The sequence below is a fragment of the Pseudophryne corroboree genome, chromosome 1, assembly GCF_028390025.1.
Source record: "Pseudophryne corroboree isolate aPseCor3 chromosome 1, aPseCor3.hap2, whole genome shotgun sequence".
Lineage (NCBI taxonomy): Eukaryota > Metazoa > Chordata > Amphibia > Anura > Myobatrachidae > Pseudophryne > Pseudophryne corroboree.
Window position 1 is genome coordinate 978,842,653 of NC_086444.1, and position 24,971 is coordinate 978,867,623.

A 24,971-nucleotide genomic window follows, 5' to 3' on the forward strand; every position below is an offset into this window, starting at 1 on the left:
GAATGACATATCCTGAGTAAACAGAATCCTTTTTCTACTAGTAGAGAAGTAATGTTAACATTTTCTTCAGTCTATTCAGTATAGGTGATTTATTTTTTTCGCCCGGAGGCACTGACTAATGGGCGATGTGCAGAGCAGTTCAATTGTTGCTCTGTTCATGCACTCAATAGTCGTGGGAGACTCATTTCTGCTTGGAGCTTCCTGAGGTGGTGATAAGAAATGTGCAAAAAGTGTCCTGAGCCAAGTGTGAAAAAAAAAAATGGCTCCCAAACAATGATTTGCAGTTAAAGTTACGATGATATGCAGATACGGGTGCCTAAAAATACATTTGATTCACACCTGCTGTGTGTATGCGTAATATCTTCAATGTGAATAGTTGGTACTGTACACAATCTGGGGGCAATTCACTTGTTTTGTGGGGGTGACCTCTGGAGCTAATTATTATTATTATTATTATTATCCTTTATTTATATGGCGCCACAAGGGTTCCGCAGCGCCCAATTACAGAGTACATAAATAATCAAACAGGAAAACAGCAACTTACAGTTGATGACAGTATAGGACAAGTACAGGGTAAATAAACTTAGTTACATCAGCAGATGACACTGGAATAAGTTTCAGGTGGCAGAAGACTGCTGGAGTTGATGCAGTTGAAGATTATTAAAGTAAGAAAGGATAAGCACATGAGGGAAGAGGGCCCTGCTCGTGGAGAGCTTACATTCTAAAGCTAATCAGTTGTTCCCCTGTTGGCCGTCCATTAATACTGGGTTTAGCGATGCAAAGCGGCTAAACCTGTCTAAACACCCGTTTGTGCGCCCAAACCACTGTGTGTGTTTACACATGTCAACTAGCAGCTGAAATGCTTCTCCCTAGCTGCATGCACACCAGAATGGAGCAACAACTGAATTGTCCCGGTGGGGGCCATCTAGTGGTGCCAGTTGAGTTTCTCCCAATCTGAATATAATGTGTAGTAACGGTTTAATTATATTCAAATAAATATATATATATATATATATATATATATATATATGGTGCAGGGGGATGAGGTTCTTGCAAGCGACCAAAGGTGTCTAGTAAATAATGTAAAAACCAGGTGCTGGAAAAGGTATAAAATTTAATTACAAAAGACAAAGCACTAAAAAGGGGTAATATGTGGAATAATATCAATATTCAAATGCAGCCTAGTCAAGAAATATTGTATAAAAAAAGGAAGAAGCAAAAGGCTAAGCTAAAAAAGTCAGAGACACATATGCCAAAATTCATAAAAAGGTACATAAAAACGCAGAAAATAGGGTATAAAATACACAGGATAAAACATAAAAAAAGGGGGGAGAGGTAGCTTATCTTAAGAGGTTGAGGTAAAATCAGAATAGCAGCCAACGCGTTTCGTCCCTCATGGACTTCATCAAGGGGTGGTGAAAGGCTAGAGACAGAGCATATTTATACCTCATAGCTAGGGGAAGTGCTGGTGACATCACTTCCTGTTTGTTAATTGATGCGATGTTAACGTAAATTCGAAATGCCTATATATAAATAAATGTGAGAACGGTACTGTAGGGAGAACTGCTACTGAGTTCCTTAATCAAAAACGAGATCTGCTCGTGCTAGAAAACATGAAATGCGGGAAGGTCCGTCTACTTCCGGTCCGGACTGTGTAGGATCGTCACATCCGCCCCACGTCCGCCCGCTTCCGCCCTGCTTCCGGCGGCGTCAAATCCATTCTGCGCATGCGCCGATTGGGCATGATGCGGTAGAGGTGTCTATTTACTGTCATTATTAAGAGCGGCGGACATCTTTTTGGTTGTCCAAACGGGCATAAAGTCACAGTCCTGCCGCGGGTAGAATTCGTATGCTGCGGTCTGTGTGATACTTGGTTCAGGTGCACGCTGCACATGTTAAGGATGCGTCCATAAATCTTTGGGGTAACTTGCATACAGGTGATACGGCTCCCCGTGGGGTACATAAAAAGAAAAATGAACAGATGGGGATAGTAGTCGTAAAAAGTTTCATAACAACAAGTATATTATAATGAAATAAGAATAATAGTAAAATGAAATAAAATAAAATTGGCATTACAGAAGACATTGACCAAGGATATATACTGATGATAATTAGATGGATAGTACCACTATGGGACCTATTGTGGAGGTTATATAAAAATGTATATAAAAAGATGTATATACATAAAAATAAATATACTTATATATAAAAGTATACATAAGAAAATAAATATATATATATATATATATATATATATATATATATATAAAAAATATATACATATAAATAAATTACTTTGAGCTGTATGGGACTAGATGGAAATAAAATTTGCGAAGAAAAGTGAGAGCAGTTAGTCGTGCTTAAGTGAACGTGGTAGAGTAGGTGAGTGCTAGGGACCAGGCATTATCCATATTTTGCTGAGACATCCCGATCCGTTCCCTTAGTGCCTCTGGATTTACAACACCCGGTCTCCCAAGGAGGTCTCCCATCCTTGTACTGACCGGGCCCAGCCTTGCTTAGCTTCCAAGATCGGGCGGTGTTGGGCGTCCCCAAGGAGGTATGGTTGTAATGTTTAGGGCTGGGTTAGAGACGGGTTCTCTCAATTCAATGTATAACACTAGGACCAAGAGAGACGAAATAATGGAAAGACATGGAGGGGTGAACTGAGAAGTATACAAGCTATTAATGAGAGAGAGTATGAGTTTTAGCGTGTTCTATCAGGTGCGGCAGTTCCCAACATGTTCACTGCGCAACTGGTATTCCCTGGAGGTCCCCCATCCAGGTACTGGCCAGTTCGAGTCACTGACCTACTTCTAGGGTCGGCCCAAATATAAAGAGGTGGCGTTCGTGCGGAAAAGGAGTTGGGGGAGGCAGGAGTAGAACGTGAGGGTAGAAATATCTTACATCACAGGAAAGGTGCTATCTCATATCCTTCGTTGAAGCCATCCGGATGAAGCGTGTTAAGTTCGTATATCCAATACATCTCCCTCCTGGAAAGAAGATTCGAAAGGTCTCCTCCTCTGTCTCCTAGCGCTACCAATTCAATACCTTTGTATGTTAGCGTCTCTGGATCTGAATTGTGGCAAAGATGAAAGTGTTTGGATACTGAATGGGTGAGGACTTTGTTCTTGATATTCCTGTAGTGTTCCTGGATGCGTATTTTAAGGGGTCTCTTGGTTTTCACAATGTACTTTAATTTGCATGGACATTCCAGAAGGTATATCACCGATGAGGTATTGCAATTGATGAATTGTTTAATCCGATATTCCTTTTGAGTTTTAATATTGTGGAATGACTTCCTATTCGGATGGAGGTACCTACAGATATTACACCGACCACATTTGAAGCTTCCTACACATTTAGGCATAATACTTCCGGCTTCTGGGTTTTTCAACATACTAGGGGCTATGAGGTCTTTTAGACTCTGGGATTTGCGAAAGACCATTTTAGGCTCCTTGGTGAGGTAGTTTTTCAGTATGGGGTCCATAAGAAGTATGTTCCAATGTTTCTTGAGGACATCCTTAACAAGGTTCTCATGCCTGCTGTACGTAGTAATGAATTTGACTGTGTCCTCCTTAGTGTCCTTGGATTTGTACTTTAAAAGGTCCCTTCTTTCCATAGCTTGAGTCTTGGTAGTGGCTTCTTCTAGGAGTCGAGTTGGGTACCCCTTTTCCTTGAATCTTCCTTTGTACACTTCAAGTTGTTAATCTCTGTCCTCTGTCTTCTTGCAATTTCGTGCTATTCTGGTGAATTGGGATAGGGGGATATTGTCCTTCCATTGTTGACTGTGGTTACTCCTGTAGTGAACATAACTGTTCATGTCCACCTTCTTTATTTAATTGCTTGTAATAATTTCCTCCCCTGAGTGTGTTAGAACAAGGTCCAGGAACTCGATCCGTTCCGCGTTTTCATTAGCCGTAAACTTAAGGTTCATGGTGTTGTCCGAAATATATGTTAAAAATTCTTTAAAACTCAGCTGGTCTCCTTCCCATATTAGTATAATCAGTGATCGCGCTGAGCAGAAAAAATTGTGGGTCCCGGGGACCCCTCACTTTAAAAAATTGGGGTCCTACTTCACAGTTTCTGGGTCCCATAGCAATGTATGCTTTTGAGCTCCCCTTATGCCTCCCCACATAGCATTAGACCACCCCACATGGTAGACAGCAGTTATGGCAGTATTGCGGGGCAAATGGGGGGTTAGGTGCAGGAAGTGCTGTAGGCAGTGTTAGGGGTAGGGAGGCATCAGTACCCAGGATTCGGTGAGTCCTGCTCCCCGTCAACTTTTAAGATCAGCTTCTCTGTGTCCTTGTTGAAGCCCTACCGCTATAACACGAGGTGTGTGCGTATGCTGGGCACTGCTTTGGTTTGGGGATTGTTTGTGTCTATGCTGAGCACTGTGTGTGGATATGGGAGTTTGTTTGCTGGTCACTGTGTATGGGGGGATGTATCATAGGCACTGTGGGTATGGAGTACCCATATGCTAGGCGCTGGGGGGGGTGTATAATGGGCACTGTGTGGCACGGGTGTGCGTATGATAGGCGCTATGTGGCATGGGTGTGCGTATGATGGGTGCTGTGTGGCATGGGTGTGCGTATGATGGGCGCTGTGTGGCATGGGTATGCGCATGATGGGCGCTGTGTGGTATGGGTGTGCGCATGATGGGCGCTGTGTGGTATGGGTGTGCGCATGATGGGCGCTGTGTGGTACGGGTGTGCGCATGATGGGCGCTGTGTGGTATGGGTGTGCGTATGATGGGGTGTGTATACTGGGCATTGTGAATAATGAGCACTGTGTGGGTATGGGGGTGTTTATAATGGGCACTGTGTGGGTATGTGGGACAGAATGGGTGCAGTAGAGGTGGAAGGGGGTAGGATAGGTGCAGTACTGGTAGCAAGATTTGAGCAGTAGTGGTAGCAGGGGGCAGGATGGGTGCAGTAGTAGGGGGTAGGATAGGTGCAGTAGTGGTAGCAGGGGGCAGGATGGGTGCAGTAGTGGTAGCAGGGGGTAAGATAGGTGCAGCAGTGGTAGGGGGCAGGATCGGTGCAGTAGTGGTAGGGGGTATGATAGGTGCAGTAGTGGTAGCAAGGGGTAAGATAGGTGCAGCAGTGGTAGGGGGCAGGATGAGTGCAGTAGTCATAGGGGGTATGATAGGTGCAGTAGTGGTAGCAGGGGGTAAGATAGGTGCAGCAGTGGTAGGGGGTAGGATAGGTGCAGTACTGGTAGCAGGATGGAAGCAATAATGGTGGTAGCAGGGGCAGGATGGGTGCAGTAGTAGTAGGGGGTAGGATAGGTGCAGTAGTGGTAGCAGGGGGCAGGATGGGTGCAGTAGTGGTAGCAGTGGGTAAGATAGGTGCAGTAGTGGTAGGGGGCAGGATGGGTGCAGTAGTGGTGGTAGGAGGGGGCAGGATGGGTGCAGTAGGGGGAGGATAGGTGCAGTAGTGGTAGCAGAGGGTAAGATAGGTGCAGTAGTGGTAGGGGGCAGGATGGGTGCAGTAGTGGTGGTAGGAGGGGGCAGGATGGGTGCAGTAGGGGGTAAGATAGGTGCAGTAGTGGTGGTAGCAGGGGGCAGGATGGGTGCAGTAGTGGTGGTAGCAGGGGGCAGGATGGGTGCAGTAGTGGTGGTAGCAGGGGGCAGGATGGGTGCAGTAGTGGTGGTAGCAGGGGGCAGGATGGGTGCAGTAGTGGTGGTAGCAGGGGGCAGGATGGGTGCAGTAGTGGTGGTAGCAGGGGGCAGGATGGGTGCAGTAGTGGTGGTAGCAGGGGGCAGGATGGGTGCAGTAGTGGTGGTAGCAGGATGGGTGCAGTAGTAGTAGGGGGTAGGTGGTGATTCACCACATAACCTGTGGTGATGGGGAAAAACACAGCCGACCACAGCTCCAGCCCCCCTCCCTCCGAAGACGCCAGCCAGCCAAGGAACCTTTACAGCGCCTGCAATTACTGACCACTTCCCGGACACCAGTCAGCAAACCCAGGCATAGTGACTGACACGGCCGTGACTAACACGCGTCACGGCCGCAGCTATACATTACCACCACCAAGTTCACCGGGTCTCCATAGCGGACAGACTCACGGGATTCGAGCGCACCACGTCAGCAGGAATCAGCGTCCGTGATCTAGTGGCTAAAGCTGGGCAAAGTGACTGGGGCTTCCCGCGGTGCCGTCTGAGGCAGTGTCCGCGCTGCCGCTCTTGCTTTGAGAGAACACATCAAAGGCAAGAGCGGCAGCGCGGCCACTGCCTCAGACGGCACCGTGGGAAGCCCCAGTCACTTTGCCCAGCTTTAGCCACTAGATCACGGACGCCGATCCCTGCACATTGCCAGCACCTCTCATCCCTGTGACAACCCCCCCGATACACTTACAGACACCGCGAGTCAGCCGGCATCCGCAATCAGCCAGGCGCCAAAGAGGAGGGGGAACTGGCTCCACCTCCTCTTTCTAGCATTCACCACGAGGCCAGCATGTCAATCAAACAAATCCCCCTTACGGATTCGCGGAATGAGGAGCGCGTCCCCGGGGACCCTCCCACTTTGTATACTGGAGTCCCGTGTCTTCAAAAACGGGTAAAAAACGCGCCATAGCGCGTTTTTGCGATCACTGATAATGTCATCTATATAACGTTTATAAAAAATGATGTTTTGTTGGTATGGGTGGTTAGTAAAAATGTATTCTTTTTCCCATTGTCCCATGAATAAGTTGGCAAAGCTAGGTGCAAAAATTGTGCCCATGGCTGTTCCACAAATTTGGAGATAAAACTCATCTAAAAATGTAAAATAATTGTGTTTGAGTATAAAATTCATAAGCTCACATAAAAACAGTCTATGATCTTCTGTAATTTGAGGGTCCGAAGATAGAAAATTGTTGCATGCCATGATACCCTTCTCATGCTCTATGCAGGTATATAAGGATTGCACGTCAATTGTTGCCCACCTGTAGGTGTCCTTCCATTGTAGTGGTTCCAAAAGGTTCAGGACCGATGTGGTATCCTTAAGGAAGGCCGGCAGTTCCATCACATATTTCCTCAGGAATATGTCCACATATTCTACATTTTTAGATGGGTTTTATCTCCAAATTTGTGGAACAGCCATGGGCACAATTTTTGCACCTAGCTTTGCCAACTTATTCATGGGACAATGGGAAAAAGAATACATTTTTACTAACCACCCATACCAACAAAACATCATTTTTTATAAACGTTATATAGATGACATTATACTAATATGGGAAGGAGACCAGCTGAGTTTTAAAGAATTTTTAACATATATTTCGGACAACACCATGAACCTTAAGTTTACGGCTAATGAGAACGCGGAACGGATCGAGTTCCTGGACCTTGTTCTAACACACTCAGGGGAGGAAATTATTACAAGCAATTACATAAAGAAGGTGGACATGAACAGTTATGTTCACTACAGGAGTAACCACCGTCAACAATGGAAGGACAATATCCCCCTATCCCAATTCACCAGAATAGCACGAAATTGCAAGAAGACAGAGGACAGAGATTAACAACTTGAAGTGTACAAAGGAAGATTCAAGGAAAAGGGGTACCCAACTCGACTCCTAGAAGAAGCCACTACCAAGACTCAAGCTATGGAAAGAAGGGACCTTTTAAAGTACAAATCCAAGGACACCAAGGAGGACACAGTCAAATTCATTACTACGTACAGCAGGCATGAGAACCTTGTTAAGGATGTCCTCAAGAAACATTGGAACATACTTCTTATGGACCCCAGACTGAAAAACTACCTCACCAAGGAGCCTAAAATGGTCTTTCGCAAATCCCGGAGTCTAAAAGACCTCATAGCCCCTAGTATGTTGAAAAATCCAGAAGCCGGAAGTATTATGCCTAAATGTGTAGGAAGCTTCAAATGTGGTCGGTGTAATATCTGTAGGTACCTCCATCCGAATAGGAAGTCATTCCACAATATTAAAACTCAAAAGGAATATCGGATTAAACAATTAATCAATTGCAATACCTCATCTGTGATATACCTTCTGGAATGTCCATGCAAATTAAAGTACATTGGGAAAACCAAGAGACCCCTTAAAATACGCATCCAGGAACACGTCAGGAATATCAAGAACAAAGTCCTCACCCATGCAGTATCCAAACACTTTCATCTTTGCCACAATTCAGATCCAGAGACTCTAACATACAAAGGTATTGAATTGGTAGCGCTAGGAGACAGAGGAGGAGACCTTTCAAATCTTCTTTCCAGGAGGGAGATGTATTGGATATACGAACTTAACACGCTTCATCCGGATGGCTTCAACGAAGGATATGAGATAGCACCTTTCCTGTGATGTAAGATATTTCTACCCTCACGTTCTACTCCTGCCTCCCCCAACTCCTTTTTCCGCACGAACGCCACCTCTTTATATTTGGGCCGACCCTAGAAGTAGGTCAGTGACTCGAACTGGCCAGTACCTGGATGGGGGACCTCCAGGGAATACCAGTTGCGCAGTGAACATGTTGGGAACTGCCGCACCTGATAGAACACGCTAAAACTCATACTCTCTCTCATTAATAGCTTGTATACTTCTCAGTTCACCCCTCCATGTCTTTCCATTATTTCGTCTCTCTTGGTCCTAGTGTTATACATTGAATTGAGAGAACCCGTCTCTAACCCAGCCCTAAACATTACAACCATACCTCCTTGGGGACGCCCAACACCGTCCGATCTTGGAAGCTAAGCAAGGCTGGGCCCGGTCAGTACAAGGATGGGAGACCTCCTTGGGAGACCGGGTGTTGTAAATCCAGAGGCACTAAGGGAACGGATCGGGATGTCTCAGCAAAATATGGATAATGCCTGGTCCCTAGCACTCACCTACTATACCACGTTCACTTAAGCACGACTAACTGCTCTCACTTTTCTTCGCAAATTTGATTTCCATCTAGTCCCATACAGCTCAAAGTAATTTATTTATATGTATATATTTTTATATATATATATTTATTTTCTTATGTATACTTTTATATATATATATATGTATATTTATTTTTATGTATATACATCTTTTTATATACATTTTTATATAACCTCCACAATAGGTCCCATAGTGGTACTATCCATCTAATTATCATCAGTATATATCCTTGGTCAATGTCTTCTGTAATGCCAATTTTATTTTATTTCATTTTACTATTATTCTTATTTCATTATAATATACTTGTTGTTATGAAACTTTTTACGACTACTATCCCCATCTGTTCTTTTTTCTTTTTATGTACCCCACGGGGAGCTGTATCACCTGTATGCAAGTTACCCCAAAGATTTATGGACGCATCCTTAACATGTGCAGCGTGCACCTGAACCAAGTATCACACAGACCGCAGCATACGAATTCTACCCGCGGCAGGACTGTGACTTTATGCCCGTTTGGACAACCAAAAAGATGGCCGCCGCTCTTAATAATGACAGTAAATAGATACCTCTACCGCATCGTGCCCAATCGGCGCATGCGCAGAATGGATTTGACGCCGCCGGAAGCGGGGCGGACGTGGGGCGGATGTGACGATCCTACACAGTCCGGACCGGAAGTAGACGGACCTTCCCGCATTTCATGTTTTCTAGCACGAGCAGATCTCGTTTTTGATTAAGGAACTCAGTAGCAGTTCTCCCTACAGTACCGGTCTCACATTTATTTATATATAGGCATTTTGAATTTACGTTAACATCGCATCAATTAACAAACAGGAAGTGATGTCACCAGCACTTCCCCTAGCTATGAGGTATAAATATGCTCTGTCTCTAGCCTTTCACCACCCCTTGATGAAGTCCATGAGGGACGAAACGCGTTGGATGCTATTCTGATTTTACCTCAACCTCTTAAGATAAGCTACCTCTCCCCCCTTTTTTTATGTTTTATTCTGTGTATTTTATACCCTATTTTCTGCGTTTTTATGTACCTTTTTATGAATTTTGGCATATGTGTCTCTGACTTTTTTAGCTTAGCCTTTTGCTTTTTCCTTTTTTTATACAATATTTCTTGACTAGGCTGCATTTGAATATTGTTATTATTCCACATATTACCCCTTTTCTCTATCGTCCTAAGTGGATGCTGGGGTTCCTGAAAGGACCATGGGGAATAGCGGCTCCGCAGGAGACAGGGCACAAAAAAGTAAAGCTTTACTAGGTCAGGTGGTGTGCACTGGCTCCTCCCCCTATGACCCTCCTCCAGACTCCAGTTAGATTTTGTGCCCGAACGAGAAGGGTGCAATCTAGGTGGCTCTCCTAAAGAGCTGCTTAGAGAAAGTTTAGTTTAGGTTTTTTTTCTTTACAGTGAGTCCTGCTGGCAACAGGATCACTGCAACGTGGGACTTAGGGGGAAAGTAGTAAACTCACCTGCATGCAGAGTGGATTTGCTGCTTGGCTACTGGACACCATTAGCTCCAGAGGGATCGAACACAGGCCCAGCCGTGGAGTCCGGTCCCGGAGCCGCGCCGCCGACCCCCTTGCAGATGCTGAAGCGTGAAGAGGTCCGGAAACCGGCGGCTGAAGACTCCTCAGTCTTCATAAGGTAGCGCACAGCACTGCAGCTGTGCGCCATTTTCCTCTCAGCACACTTCACTGGGCAGTCACTGAGGGTGCAGAGCGCTGGGGGGGGGCGCTCTGAGAGGCAAATATAAACCTTATACAAGGCTAAAAATACCTCACATATAGCCCATAGGGGCTATATGGAGATATTTAACCCCTGCCTGACTGGAAAAATAGCGGGAGAAGAACCCGCCGAAAAAGGGGCGGGGCCTATCTCCTCAGCACACGGCGCCATTTTCTGTCACAGCTCCGCTGGTCAGAACGGCTCCCAGGTCTCTCCCCTGCACTGCACTACAGAAACAGGGTAAAACAGAGAGGGGGGGCACATTAATGGCTATATATATATATATATTAAAGCAGCTATAAGGGAGCACTTAATATAAGGATATCCCTTGTATATATAGCGCTTTGTGGTGTGTGCTGGCAGACTCTCCCTCTGTCTCCCCAAAAGGGCTAGTGGGTCCTGTCTTCATTAGAGCATTCCCTGTGAGTTTGCGGTGTGTGTCGGTACGTGGTGTCGACATGTATGAGGACGATATTGGTGTGGAGGCGGAGCAATTGCCAAATATGCAGATGTCACCCCCCAGGGGGTCGACACCAGAATGGATGCCTTTATTTGTGGAATTACGTGATGGTTTATCTTCCCTTAAACAGTCAGTTGAGGACATGAGGCGGCCGGACAATCAATTAATGCCTGTCCAGGCGCCTCAAACACCGTCAGGGGCTGTAAAACGCCCTTTGCCTCAGTCGGTCGACACAGACCCAGACACGGGCACTGATTCCAGTGACGACGGTAGAAATTCAAACGTATTTTCCAGTAGGGCCACACGTTATATGATTTTGGCAATGAAGGAGACGTTACATTTAGCTGATACTACAGATACCGTAAAACAGGGTATTATGTATGGTGTGAAAAAACTACAAACAGTTTTTCCTGAATCAGAAGAATTAAATGACGTGTGTGATGAAGCGTGGGTTGCTCCTGATAAAAAGTTGATAATTTCAAAAAAGTTATTGGCATTATACCCTTTCCCGCCAGAGGTTAGGGCGCGCTGGGAAACACCCCCTAAGGTGGACAAGGCGCTCACACGCTTATCCAAACAAGTGGCGTTACCCTCTCCTGAGACGGCCGCACTTAAGGATCCATCAGATAGAAAGATGGAAGTTATTCAAAAGAATATATACACACATGCAGGTGTTATACTACGACCAGCTATAGCAACTGCCTGGATGTGCAGTGCTGGAGTAGTTTGGTCAGAATCCCTGATTGAAAATATTGATACCCTAGATAGGGACAATGTTTTACTGTCGTTAGAACAAATAAAGGATGCATTTATCTATATGCGTGATGCACAGAGGGATATTTGCACACTGGCATCTCGGGTGAGTGCTATGTCCATTTCAGCCAGAAGAGCCTTATGGACACGACAGTGGACAGGCGATGCGGATTCAAAACGTCACATGGAGGTTTTGCCGTATAAAGGGGAGGAGTTATTTGGAGTTGGTCTATCAGACTTGGTGGCCACGGCTACTGCCGGGAAATCCACTTTTTTACCTCAAGTCACTCCCCAACAGAGAAAGGCACCGACCTTTCAACCGCAGCCTTTTCGCTCCTACAAAAATAAGAGAGCAAAGGGCTTGTCGTACCTGCCACGAGGCAGAGGAAGAGGGAAGAGACACCAACAGGCAGCTCCTTCCCAGGAACAGAAGCCCTCCCCGGCTCCTGCAAAAACCTCAGCATGACGCTGGGGCCTCTCAAGCGGACTCGGGGACAGTGGGGGGCCGTCTCAAAAATTACAGCGCGCAGTGGGCTCACTCGCAGGTAGACCCCTGGATCCTGCAGATAATATCTCAGGGGTACAGGTTGGAATTAGAGACGGATCCTCCTCATCGTTTCCTGAAGTCTGCCTTACCAACCGTCTCTTCCGAAAGGGAGAGGGTGTTGGAAGCCATTCACAAGCTGTACGCTCAGCAGGTGATAGTCAAAGTACCCCTATTACAACAAGGAAAGGGGTATTATTCCACTCTATTTGTGGTACCGAAGCCGGATGGCTCGGTAAGGCCTATTCTAAATCTGAAGTCCTTGAACCTCTACATAAAAAAGTTCAAGTTCAAGATGGAGTCACTCAGAGCAGTGATAGCGAACCTGGAAGAAGGGGACTTTATGGTATCCTTGGACATCAAGGATGCGTATCTACACGTTCCGATTTACCCCGCACACCAGGGGTACCTCAGGTTCATTGTTCAAAACTGTCACTATCAGTTTCAGACGCTGCCGTTCGGATTGTCCACGGCGCCTCGGGTCTTTACCAAGGTAATGGCCGAGATGATGATTCTTCTTCGAAGAAAAGGCGTATTAGTTATCCCATACTTGGACGATCTCCTAATAAGGGCAAGGTCCAGAAAACAGCTGGAGACAGCTTTAGCACTATCTCAAGAGGTGCTAAGACAACACGGGTGGATTCTGAATATTCCAAAATCCCATTTAATCCCGACAACTCGTCTGCTGTTCCTAGGAATGATTCTGGACACGGTTCAGAAAAAGGTTTTCCTTCCAGAGGAAAAAGCCAAGGAGTTATCCGATCTGGTCAGGAACCTCCTAAAACCAGGAAAAGTGTCAGTACATCAATGCACAAGAGTCCTGGGAAAAATGGTGGCTTCTTACGAAGCAATTCCATTCGGCAGATTCCATGCAAGAATATTCCAAAGGGATCTGTTGGACAAATGGTCAGGGTCGCATCTGCAGATGCACCTGCGAATAACCCTGTCACCAAAGACAAGGGTGTCACTTCTGTGGTGGTTGCAGAAGGCTCACCTATTAGAAGGCCGCAGATTCGGCATTCAGGATTGGATCCTGGTGACCACGGACGCCAGCCTGAGAGGCTGGGGAGCAGTCACACAAGGAAGAAACTTCCAGGGAGTATGGACGAGTCTGGAAAAGTCTCTTCACATAAACATTCTGGAACTAAGAGCAATCTACAATGCTCTAAGCCAGGCGGAACTTCTCCTGCAAGGAAAGCCGGTGTTGATTCAGTCGGACAACATCACGGCGGTCGCCCATGTAAACAGGCAGGGCGGCACAAGAAGCAGGAGTGCAATGGCAGAAGCTGCCAAGATTCTTCGCTGGGCGGAGAATCACGTGATAGCACTGTCAGCAGTGTTCATCCCGGGCGTGGACAACTGGGAAGCAGACTTCCTCAGCAGACACGATCTTCATCCGGGAGAGTGGGGTCTACATCCAGAAGTCTTCAACATGTTAATAGACCGTTGGGAAAGACCAATTGTAGACATGATGGCGTCTCGCCTCAACAAGAAACTGGACAAATATTGCGCCAGGTCAAGAGATCCACAGGCAATAGCTGTGGACGCACTGGTAACTCCTTGGGTGTACCAGTCAGTGTATGTGTTTCCTCCTCTGCCGCTCATACCAAAGGTATTGAAGATCATACGGCAAAGAAGAGTAAGAACAATACTAGTGGTTCCGGATTGGCCGAGAAGGACTTGGTATCCGGAACTTCAAGAGATGCTCACGGACGAACCGTGGCCTCTACCTCTGAGAAGGGACCTGCTACAGCAGGGTCCCTGTCTTTTTCAAGACTTACCGCGGCTGCGTTTGACGGCATGGCGGTTGAACGCCAGATCCTAAAAGGGAAAGGCATTCCAGAAGAAGTCATTCCTACCTTGATTAAGGCACGGAAGGAAGTCACCGTGAAACATTATCACCGCATTTGGCGAAAATATGTAGCGTGGTGCGAGGATCGGAGGGTTCCGACGGAGGAATTCCAACTGGGTCGTTTCCTACATTTCCTGCAATCAGGATTATCTATGGGTCTCAAATTGGGATCCATTAAGGTTCAAATTTCGGCCCTGTCAATATTCTTCCAAAAAGAATTGGCCTCTGTCCCTGAGGTCCAGACTTTTGTCAAGGGAGTACTGCATATACAGCCTCCTGTGGTGCCTCCGGTGGCACCGTGGGATCTAAATGTAGTTTTAGATTTCCTCAAATCCCATTGGTTTGAACCATTGAAAAAGGTGGATTTGAAATATCTCACATTGAAAGTGACTATGTTACTAGCCCTGGCCTCTGCCAGGAGAGTATCTGAATTGGCGGCTTTATCTTATAAAAGTCCTTATCTAATCTTCCATTCGGATAGGGCAGAACTGCGGACTCGTCCGCATTTTCTCCCTAAAGTGGTATCAGCATTTCATCTGAACCAACCTATTGTGGTGCCTGCGGCCACTAGCGACTTGGAGGACTCCAAGTTGTTGGACGTTGTCAGAGCCTTAAAATATACATTGCAAGGACGGCTGGAGTCAGAAAATCTGACTCGCTGTTTATATTGTATGCACCCAACAAGTTGGGCGCACCTGCTTCTAAGCAGTCGATTGCTCGTTGGATTTGTAACACAATTCAACTTGCACATTCTGTGGCAGGCCTGCCACAGCCTAAAACTGTAAAAGCCCACTCCACAAGGAAGGTGGGCTCATCTTGGGCGGCTGCCCGAGGGGTCTCGGCATTACAACTCTGCCGAGCAGCTACGTGGTCGGGGGAGAACACGTTTGTAAAATTTTACAAATTTGATACCCTGGCAAAGGAGGACCTGGAGTTCTCTCATTCGGTGCTGCAGAGTCATCCCGCACTCTCCCGCCCGTTTGGGAGCTTTGGTATAATCCCCATGGTCCTTTCAGGAACCCCAGCATCCACTTAGGACGATAGAGAAAATAAGAATTTACTTACCGATAATTCTATTTCTCGGAGTCCGTAGTGGATGCTGGGCGCCCATCCCAAGTGCGGATTATCTGCAATACTTGTACATAGTTATTGTTAACTAATTCGGGGTTATTGTTAAGGAGCCATCTTTAAGAGGCCCTTTCTGTTGTCATACTGTTAACTGGGTTTAGATCACAAGTTGTACGGTTGTGATTGGTGTGGCTGGTATGAGTCTTACCCGGGATTCAAAATGCCTCCCTTATTGTGTATGCTCGTCCGGGCACAGTACCTAACTGGAGTCTGGAGGAGGGTCATAGGGGGAGGAGCCAGTGCACACCACCTGACCTAGTAAAGCTTTACTTTTTTGTGCCCTGTCTCCTGCGGAGCCGCTATTCCCCATGGTCCTTTCAGGAACCCCAGCATCCACTACGGACTCCGAGAAATAGAATTATCGGTAAGTAAATTCTTATTTTTAGTGCTTTGTCTTTTGTAATTACATTTTATACCTTTTCCAGCACCTGGTTTTTTACATTATTTAGTAGACACCTTTGGTCGCTTGCAATAACCTCATCCCCCTGCACCATTTTTCTAACTTGTAGGCATATATACCAGTGCCTTCACATGTTTTTGAGGTTCTTAAGCTGACGCCCTAAATATTTTGAAGGGAGTGTCCACCAGGCTAGGTTCTGTTTACTAGTTTAGTACGTATTCTTCCCATACTGTTGTATATACCTTAGATACTGTATCTGTGGCGCTGGTGGCTTCTTTTGTACATATATATATATATATATATACAAACAAATATAGAAAACCACAGCACTCGCCACCCCAGAAGCGGGGGTGCAGTGTCTGCACTCACCACTCATAGGGTGGGGTGCATGCAGCCCATGGCCACCTACCCAAATACATACAAAATAGAGAATTCAGCACTCACCATAGCAAGCTCACTTGTCCTCACAACATCAATAAATAAATAAATGATGGGGGTTTAGTTGGTGGATTGGCCAATGCACGGAAGCCTGCATACCGATTTTCAAGGTACCCCACCTTCATGTAGGTCCTACACTATCACAAAGCCTAAAGAATTAAAACCTGGCAACTGTATCACATATAATATAACTGCAAATATGCCCACTAGGTTTAATGTATGCCTGCCACATATCTAGTGGCTTTTAAAGGCATACTTGATGTTGTGAGGACAAGTGAGCTTGCTATGGTGAGTGCTGAATTCTCTATTTTGTATATATATATATATTATATATATATATATATATACATAATATATATATTTATATATACCTATACAGTTACCCCGGCACTCTCATTATCCACAGCGGGACACGTCTCGCTCCGGTGCCCTCCCCCTCCGGGGTCTCCCTCCGGTATGGACAGCAGTTGAAGAAAGAGGCGGCACTCGGAGACTATACAATCAATGTGTATTGAAAAAAAGTGCAATCAACGTTTCGGGGACCAGTTCCCCTTCTTCAGGATAAAGTGACAGTGCATAAAACAGTGTTTAAATAACATTCCCCGTACTCACCACCCTCCACGTGCATACAGTCCTCCCAGCGTTTCCAGCTGGTCGCCTCGTCGGAGCTTCCGGCCGGCGCCTCCGCTCGCGTCAGCGTAACCAGGAAGTGACGTCGTGTTTCCATGGCCGCATCGGGGGGTTCCCGCGACGTCACTTCCTGGTTACGCTGACGCGAGCGGAGGCGCCGGGCTCAAGCTCAGACGAGGCGACCAGCTGAGTAGATTTTGGCGCCCTGGAGCCACCTGTATACAGCGCTGTGACTTTACAAACACTTGAGTACTCTACATGACTTTATGCAGACAGCGCTAGCTAAGAAAGAGTGTACCTGTTATAGAATATATTGTATCCTAATAAATACCACAGGTAGCACTGTGCTGTGTGTGTGTGTATTCTGAGGATGGAGCTTGTAGCTCCGAAACGTCAATTACTTTAATACACTTTTATTGCTGTAATAATCTCTGAGTGCTGTCATTGCTGGAAATCTATATATATATATATATATATATATATATATATATATATATATATACTAGGTGATTCATCGCGCCCTACGGGTGCTCTTCACACCGTTGTTTGGGGCTTCGCCCCGTTAACCCCTGCACACCTTTGGACATACGCAGGCCGGTAGATAACAGAATCAGAAACACAGGGCAGTATAGAGGGCATACAGAAATGGTGTCCGGTTGAGAAAAGATAGAGAGGCGTAGGGGGGGGAGAAAGGGAATGTACAGAAACGCGGTGCGATTGGTAAAGGATAGGGCGAGTCATGGTGGTAGGGAGAGGATAAAGAGAGGGAAGGTGTTAGACAGAAAATACCGTTGCAAGAGGCTACGACCCGTTAACCCCTGCACGGGCCTCAGCTGTGCTATAATTGTTATTATATGGAGTTTTACCTGCAAAAAAGTGTATGCTATTGGGTAAGTATTGCAAGGGGGAAGGGCGTGCGATTGTCAAGGGGGCGTAGCCCTTTGTGAGGGCGTAAAGAGTGGCCGCAGGGCACAATGAATAACATAGTGTAGTATATACTGCTAGTGTATGCAGCGCAGCTTATACACAGTGGCCACAGGTATCAGAGCCGCGTATACAAACAATGGACACAGGTAGCTGAGCTGCTTATACACACAATGGCCACAGGTAACGGGGCCACGTATCCACACAGTGGCCAGAGGTAGCAGGGCAGTTTATACACACAATACCCACAGGTAGCAGAGCCGCTTATACACACAATACCCACAGATAGCAGAGCCGCTTATACACACAGTGCCCACAGGTAGCAGCGCAGCTTATACACACAGTGGACACACGTATCAGAGCCACATATCCACACAGTGGCCAGAGGTATCAGGGCAGGTTATACACACAATACCCACAGATAGCAGAGCCGCTTATACACACAGTGCCTACAGGTAGCAGAGCCGCTGATGCACACTGCCCACAGGTAGCAGAGCCGCTGATACACACAGTGGCCACAGTTAGCAGAGATGTTGATACACAACGTGCCCACAGGTAGCAAAGCAGTTTATACACACAATGACCACAGGTAGCAGTGTTGCTTATACACACAATGGACCCCGGTAGCAGTGCCACTTCTACACACAATTCCCATAGGTAACAGAGGCACTTATACACATAGTGGCCACAGGTAGCTGAGCCGCTTATACACACAATGGCCACAGGTAGCAGCACCACTTATACACACAATGGCCACTTTTAGCAGCACCACTTATACACACAATGGCCACTGGTAGCAGTGTCACTTATACACACAATGGCCACAGGTAGCAGCACCACTTATACACACAATGGCCACAGGTAGCAGTGGCGCTTATACACACAATGGCCACTGGTACCAGAGCCGCGTATACACACAGTGGCCACAGGGAGCTGTGCCACTTATACACAATGCCCACAGGTAGCAGCGCCACTTATACACAATGGCCACAAGTAGCAGTGTCGCTTAGACACATAATGGCCACAGTATTACTTTTTTTTTATTAATCCAATGTCCATTGGTAGCAACTATACTCACAGAAGTTCAGTGTGTGTGTGGGGGGGTTTGGAAAGGGGGTGGGTTCAGTGAGGTGGCGGTGCCTATCCATGCCGCTGATCACCCCAGTTCAGGGAATCACTTGTAGCGGCTGCGGATGGTGTCCGAGGTGCTACGTGTGGTGGAGGGGTGGGTGCGGGATGGGGTCCAGAGGTGTTGCGGGTGGTGGAGGGGTGGGTGCAGTGGCACGGATGGCGGAAAGGGTGCAGAGGTGCTGTGGGTGGGGGAGGCGTTTGTGTGGAGGGGGGCGCGTATGGGGAAGGGGGTCTAGAGGTTCTGCGGGTGGGGGAGGTGCGGGTGCGGAAGGGTAGTGTAGATGCTGTTGGTGGGGAAGGGGTGGGTGCGGTGGGCTGTGGATGAAGGAGGGGGTCTGGAGGTGGTGTGCATGGGGAGGGGCGATGTAGTGGGGGTGTGTGTTTGGGGAGGTGGGGTTGCAGGGGTGGTGAGGTTGAGTGATAGGTTCTTGAAGTGCTGCGGGTGGAGGGGTGGCTGCAGGGGAGCCGTGGATGGGGTCCGGAGGTGCTGCGGGTGGGGGAGGTGTGGTAGGTCCACGAATGGGGGAAGGTGTCTATAGATAATGTGGGTGGGGGAGGGGGCCGGAGGTGCTGTGGTTGGGGGAGTGGCGGCTGCGGGTGTGTGGTGGGGGTCCGGATGCGTTGTGGGTAGGGGAGGGGGCGGGGGTGCTGCGGGTGTGCGTGCTAAGGGCGGGGGAGGAAGCTGGAGTGCCGCGGGTGGGAGGGGGATGTGGTGGATGCTGTGGGTGGGAGGGGGGGGCATGTGCAGCGGTTGGGGGGCAGATGTGGTGGATGCTATTGGTGGTATGGAGTGGAGGATGTGGGGGGGAGAGGTGGGTATGGGGGTGCTGCGGGTGGGGGAGGGGTGGTGGGTGCTGCGGGTGTGGGTGGGGCATGTGCCGCGGGCGGATGTGGTGGATGCTGTGTGTGCCGGCGTGGGGGTGGAGGGTGCGGGGGAGAGGTGGGTATGAGGGTGGGGGAGGTGCAGCTGCGGTAGTGTGGTGAGGTCTGGATGCGCTGCGGGCAGGGGAGGGGGTGCTGCAGGTGTGGGTGCTATGGGTGGGGGCGGGAGTACCACGGATGGGGGGCGAATGTGGTGGATGCTGTGGGTGCCGCGGGTGGGGGAGGGGCGGGGTAGGAAGGGTGGAGGGAGCGGTGGTGTATGTTGGGAGAGGTGGGTATGGGGGTGCCGCAGGTGGGGGAAGGGTGGTGTTAGCTACGGGTGGGGGGATGTGGTGGATGCTGTGGGTGCAGCAGGTGGGGGAGGGGCAGGTGAGGTGGAGGGTGCGGGGGTGTAGCGGGGGGGGGAGAGGCGGGTATAGGGGTGGGATGGGGGAGGTGCAGGGGTGCTGCTGGTGGGGGAGGGGGTGCTATGGGTGGGGGAGGGAGTGCAGTGGGCGTGGGAGGGGCGTGTGCCGCAAGTGGGGGGCAGATGTGGATGCTGTGGGTGCCGCGGGTGGGAAAGGTGCGGGGGGGAGAGGTGGGTATGGGGTGGGGGGGGGGTGTAGTGGGGGAGAGGTGGGTATGGGGGTGGGGGAGGGGCGGGGGTGCCACGGGTGGGAGAGGAGGGGGGCAGCGCGGTTTGTGGGTGCTACGGGTGGGGGAGGAGGCGGGAATGGTGTGGGTGGTGTAGCGGCGTGTACCGTGGGTGCGGGACAGATGTGGTGGTTGCTGTGTGTTCTGCGGGTGGGGGAGGTGCGGGGGGTGCTGCGGATGGGGGAGGGTGCAGGAGTGCGGCGGGTGCTGCTGCAGGTGTAGGTGCTACGGGTGGGGGAGGGGGCGGGAGTGCCGTGGGTGGTGGAGGGGCGTGTGCTACGGGTGGGGGAGGGGCGGGAATGCCGTGGGTGGGGGAGGGCATCTGCTGCTGGTGGGGGAGGGGCGGGAGTGCTGCGGGTGAGGGAGGGGTGGGGGGTGCTGCAGATGTGCGTGCTATGGGTGGGGGAGGGGGTGGGAGTGTCGCGGTTGGGGGAGGGGCATCTGTTGCTGGTGGGGGAGGGGCGGGGGGTGCTGCAGATATGGGTGGGGGAGGGGGCGGGAGGGCCGAGAGTGCCGTGGGGGGTGCTGCAGATGTGGCTGCTATGGGTGGGGGAGGGGGCGGTAGTGCCGCGGGTGGGGGATGGGCGGGGGGTGCTGCAGATGTGGCTGCCATGGGTGGGGGAGAGGCGGGAGTGCCGCTGGTGGGGGGTGCCGCGGGTGGGAGGGTGTGAGGTGTGTGCCGCGGATGGGTGGCGGATGATGTGAATGCTGTGGGTGCCGCGGGTGGGAGGGGGGCGGGGGCTGCAGTCAGTGGTCGTCCACAGCATTCTCCTCCGGACTGTGCGGCAGGTGAGCAGACATCGGCTGCAGTGTCACCAGGGTGCAGGGAGGGGGGAAGAGAGGGGAGTGGGCGGAGATGGGGAGGGGACTGGGCGGGGATGGGCGGACCAAGGGAGGGGACTGTTCCTGGCCTGCATCCAGCCACCCAGATCTGTGCCTGTGACTCCACCCAGCGTTAGCAATGGAGGGGGGGCCGGTGCGGAGTTTGTTCCAATGGCTGGCGAGGGGGGTGGGGGGTGCGGGCTGCATAGGAGTGGGGACCAATGGCTGGTGAGGGGGTGCGGAGCCGCGACGGAGGCTGAAGCTGGTGCAGTTGTCTGTGCACAATCGCGGCCACTATAAGTTATTTGCGGAGGGGGGGGGGCGGAGCGGAGTGTGCACCATTGGCTGGCGAGGGGGGGGTCGTATCAGAGCGTGCAGCAATGGCTGGCGAGGGTTGCGGGCTGCATAGCAGTGGGCACCAATGGCTGGCGAGGGGGGGCGGGCTGCATAGCAGTGGGCACCAATGGCTGGCGAGGGGGGGCGGAGCCGCGAGGGAGGCTTAATATGGTGCAGTTGTGTGCACAATCACGGCCAGAAAACAGTGGGAGGTGTTGGTCACATATAGGTTAGGGATTGCGGAGGGGACGAGGGGGGGTGCCGGAGCGGAGTTTGTACCAAAGGCTGGTGAGGGGGGGGGGGGGGGGGCGGGCTGCATGGGGATGTACTGGAGTTTGTAGTTACCAATGGCTGGCGAGGGGGTGCGGGCTGCATAGGAGTGGGCACCAATGGCTGGCGAGGGGGTGCGGGCTGCATAGGAGTGGACACCAATGGCTGGGGAGGGGGGGCGGGCTGCATGGGTGTGGAGTGGAGTTTGTTGTTACCAATGGCTGGCGAGGGGGGGCGGCCTGCATAGGAGTGGGCACCAATGGCTGGCAAGCGGGGGCGGAGCCGCGACGGAGGCTTAATGTGGTGCAGTTGTGTCTGCACAATCGCGGCCAGAATACAGTGTGAGGTATTGTTCACATATAGATTAGGGATCTCCTATGGCTATCTCCTATATATTAGCCCAGATCCAGATTAGGCCAGTCCGCTCAACTATGTGACTCCGCCCAGTTATATGTCTCCGCCCAGCGTTAGCAAATGAAGCACAAAGTCACAGATCTGGGCTAATATATAGGAGATATAAATAATATTCTAGTTCTGTGCAGCCTTACTGTTGTTTCTGCATTGCCTTTCACTGTGTGTGCCTGTATCTGCCGTGTGGTTTCACTATCAGTGTTTCCCAGATATATCTGTCACTATATTCTGTATCCTGAGGGACTAGGTGCATCTGGGTCATATATATATATATATATATATATATATATATATATATATAGTGCAACACAGTATTTATCTGTATACTTATACTGTGTACTCAGTCCCACAATACCGGATTTATTCACAGGTATTGTACTTTGTCTGGCATTATCGTACTAATTTGCTCTGTTCTTGCTTTCATATTATAATGTCTAACAGAAAGGGCAGTAAATCAGTGGAAGCTCCTGCATCATGCAGAGCATGCTCCAAGGATTTACCTGAAGGGGAATTTTTGTATGATGGTCTGTGTACTATGTGTCATACACCTCCTTGCCAGTCTGCAGCTCCTGGGTCTACTCAGGAGCCACCTTGGGCTGCATTCCCAAATCTACTGGGTACTCTGGTAGAACGCCTTACGCTCCCTATGGGACCGCCTGTGCCACTACAGCTACATATTGTCCCTATGATTAATCCGCCTTGGGCGTAAAATCTAACCAGCTGCAACAATTAAATCAGTCTTTGGTTAGACAGAAACCCACTCTATAGGGTATATGCAATTCTGGGCGAATTGCGGCACTTTTTCGCCCGTTTTTAAATTCGACACAATTCGACCGTCGAATTTCGGCAGGTGGGTGCCGGAATTCGACATATTCAATAAAAAACGAATTCGACGGTCCCGCTGTCGAAAAACGGCCGATTTGACGGATTTTGATTCGATTTTTAAAAATGTTTAAGAAACGGAAAAAAACGGTAAAAAACCCGAAAAAAAATTGCGTGGGGTCCCCCCTCCAAAGCATAACCAGCCTCTGGCTCTTTGAGCCGGTCCTGGTTGCCAAAATACGGGGAAAAAAATGACAGGGGATCCCCCGTATTTTAACAACCAGCACCGGGCTCTGCGCCTGGTCCTGGTGCAAAAAATACGGGGGACAAAAAGAGTAGGGGTCCCCCGTATTTTTTGTACCAGCACCGGGCTCCACTAGCTGGACAGATAATGCCACAGCCGGGGGGTCATTTTTATACAGCGCCCTGCGGCCGTGGCATTAAATACCCAACTAGTCACCCCTGGCCGGGGTATCCTGGAGGAGTGGGGACCCCTTCAATCAAGGGGTCCCAGCCACCCAAGGGCCAGAGGTGAAGCCCGAGGCTGTCCCCCCCATCTAAGGTCTGCGGATGGGGGGCTGATAGCCTTGTTGAAAATGTAAGAATATTGTTTTTTTGCAGAACTACAAGTCCCAGCAAGCCTCCCCCGCAAGCCGGTACTTGGAGAACCACAAGTACCAGCATGCGGGGGGGAAACGGGCCCGCTGGTACCTGTAGTTCTACTGCAAAAAAATACCCAAATAAAAACAGGACACAGACACCGTGAAAGTATAACTTTATTACATACATGCCGACACACATACTTACTTATGTTGACACGCCGACTCTGGCCTCGTCTCCAATGTCGACGTCCGGGGTACCTGAAAATAAAATTATACTCACCTGATCCAGTGTCCAGTTCTTTTATTATAATCCACGTACTTGGCAAAACAAAAAAACGCATTTACCCGAACCAGACGGACTGAAAGGGGTCCCATGTTTACACATGGGACCCCTTTCCCCGAATGCAGAGACCCCCCGTGACTCCTGTCACAGAAAGGTCCCTTCAGCCAATCAGGAAGCGCCACTTTGTGGCACTCTCCTGATTGGCTGTATGCGCGTCGGAGCTGTCAGACGCGCATCGCACAGCCCCCTCCATTATCTTCAATGGTGGGAACTTTGCGGTCAGCGGTGAGGTCACCCGCGGTCAGCGGCTGACCGCGGGTAACCCCACCGCTGACCGCAAAGTTCCCACCATTGAAACTAATCCCCTGTCAATTTCCCCCCCGTATTTTGGCAACCAGGACCGGCTCAAAGAGCCCGAGGCTGGTTATGCTTAGGAGGGGGGACCCCACGCATTTTTTTTCTGATTTTTACACCATTCCATTAAAAAATAAAATAAAAATAAAAATATTTTTAAAAATATATAAATAATACTTGTGCCTCCTAAATAGACAAACCAAGTACATAATCCCTTCTAATATAAATAGATATGCTATTACCAATAAAAAAACCACAAAAAAAAACATGTTTTTAAAATGTTTTTATTAGATTCCGCCAGCAAAGTGTGGCGGATTGAAAATGACGAATTTACTGTCTAAAAGCACTGTTGTCGAATTTACAATCTTCAATTGAATATACTTTTGTCGAAATGCCGCATTTGTACCATTGCAGAAATGTCGAATTTGACAAATGTCGAATTTCAAAAAGTCGAATTTGGAATGGCCGTTTTTTTGGCGAAAAGTACTGTATTGCATTGTCGAATTTATTTTTTGGCCAAAATGTCCCGTTTTTCGACATTTTCGGGAATTCGACCGCAATTGCATATACCCCTATGTCACTCTCGTGTCTCTGGGTCATCTAAGCGGGCTACTTCCTCCTCACAGTCCACTTACCTCTCTGATGTTTCATCTGAAGATGAGAGGGAGTGTATGGTCCTGTCAGACACTGAATC

At 49.1% G+C, this 24,971-nt stretch overlaps 1 protein-coding gene and 2 pseudogenes across 6 annotated transcripts in view; 2 read left to right on the forward strand and 1 right to left on the reverse strand.

Annotated features, from left to right (window-relative positions):
* FBXW7 (F-box and WD repeat domain containing 7) overlaps positions 1–24,971 on the forward strand; it is a 382,444-nt gene that overhangs the window by 124,422 nt on the left and 233,051 nt on the right. The gene's annotated exons all lie outside the window — the stretch shown is intronic.
* On the reverse strand, positions 2,453–2,571 carry LOC134948403 (5S ribosomal RNA; annotated as a pseudogene).
* Positions 8,640–8,758, forward strand: LOC134943537 (5S ribosomal RNA; annotated as a pseudogene).